The following is a 1,775-nucleotide window of genomic DNA, read 5'->3' as shown; positions in this document are numbered from 1 at the left end:
GTATTTTATTACAGCAGCAGAGTGAATATAGAGGTATAACAAAAACTATTGCCCTAGAGAAGCTTACAGTTCAGAGAGAATGTACTCTGATTACTTTTTAGAGAATAGTTCCATTGGAGTGGAAGTGAGTACCTAAATAGTACCTAATATTAGGAAGAATAAAATGAGAGTTAAAAAGGTGTTGCAATAAAAATGCCTGTGAAGGTTCAGGGGAGAATAGTTAATTACAAGAATATGACAAAAGGTTTTAGAGAGGACAGAGCAAAAAAGGTTTTGGCTCTGTTCAGCTCGATATACCTCCTTAAACAGCCTGATATACCTCCTTAAATAGGTGATCCTGTCTCTATATTATCCACCATGTTTTGACATAGACTACCTACCTCATATTCAACAAACCTATGGTTTGCATTGAACCTACCCATTTTCCAGTCTTCTGACCACTGACTTTAACACTTGTTTTCCAACTTCTCCCATCTGAAAGATAGGATTCACAATAATATTTTCTTGGCCACAACACTGGCTCACATAAACTGGGCTTCTGCCTCCTTATGCTGGGAATTGAGCTCAGGATCAATTTTTACCTTGGTCTTCCCTGCTGACTTTCTCACTTGGTGCTACCATTTTCCTAGGTTTCTGCTGGACCCAGACAAGTTGGATCTTGAGAAAGGGAAATAGTTTAATGGGAAGAAAATGAAGTTTCAACATTAAAAATGAAATCAACATTAAAACCTGAGGAACAGCAAAAGCAAATACAAAAATCTTGAAAGAGTACCTTTTCATTAAGGAAAGAAGAATAATGTGTGATTGAAATTTTTGCATACTTTGTACTCTGTGTTCTGAAATCTGCAATCAGAGTGTCAGACGTTGTTGAAATGCCCACTATAATCTGTGAATTCTTAGTAGCTGTACTTCTTGTTTTGTTGACACAGTTGGTAAGAGTCTTCTGTTTGTGTATTGTGAAAAGTATTATTATTAAAAACCCTTCCTTTGATATTTGAACCACTTAGTAATACAATCTTAGTAATGAGAACTTTTATCTTAGCAATTCAAAATGGTCAAGAAATTTTGAAAGGGTTTATTGCGGGCATCACAAAGTGGTAGATCCTGTTCTATTACCTAAGAAATTTTTAAATTTATAGTGATAATAGGGTGATACAGATTGATGATATACATTTTTTAAATTTCATCTCAGTACTCCAAGATGGCATCAGTCATACCATTGAAGGACAAGAAACTTCTGGAGGTCAAACTAGGAGAGCTGCCAAGCTGGATCTTGATGCGGGACTTCAGCCCTAGTGGCATTGTCAGAGAGTTTCGAAGAGGTTACTACCAGTACTATAACAAATATATCAATGTGAAGAAGGGCAGGATCACGGGGATTACCATGGTGCTGGCATGCTACGTGGTCTTCAACTACACCTTGTCCTACAAGGAACTCAAGCATGAGCGGTGATGCAAGTACCACTGAAGAAGACAAGCTCTGTACTCCCCTCCACAACCTTCTTGGCTTGAGCCCCTCCATAAGGAACAGTCTCGACTATTGCTGAATCCTCTCATATCCTAATGGAATTAACCTCCAAATAAAAGGTGACTGGTATAAAAAAAATCATCTCTGAGCAATGACTGGTAGGGTTTTTAAATACTACTTTAAGCAATTAAATAATTTTCTTTTATGTTCTTAACCTAGGCAAACAGAGACATTGAAGGCCTTTAATACAATATGGATTTGGGCATGTTATGTTATTAAGGTTGTAATAGTATAGAGTTCTTTAACA

The 1,775-nt window shown here is 36.9% G+C and overlaps 1 pseudogene; it reads left to right on the top strand.

Moving 5' to 3' along the window:
• The first annotated feature begins 1,190 nt into the window (after positions 1 to 1,190).
• LOC100387873 (ATP synthase F(0) complex subunit f, mitochondrial pseudogene) lies at positions 1,191 to 1,453 on the top strand (annotated as a pseudogene).
• Positions 1,454 to 1,775: the final 322 nt, after the last annotated feature.

Source organism: Callithrix jacchus, chromosome 8 (genome assembly GCF_049354715.1).
Source record: "Callithrix jacchus isolate 240 chromosome 8, calJac240_pri, whole genome shotgun sequence".
NCBI lineage: Eukaryota > Metazoa > Chordata > Mammalia > Primates > Cebidae > Callithrix > Callithrix jacchus.
Note: the sequence above shows the minus strand (reverse complement) of the source record. Positions and strands in the feature narration are given on the sequence as shown.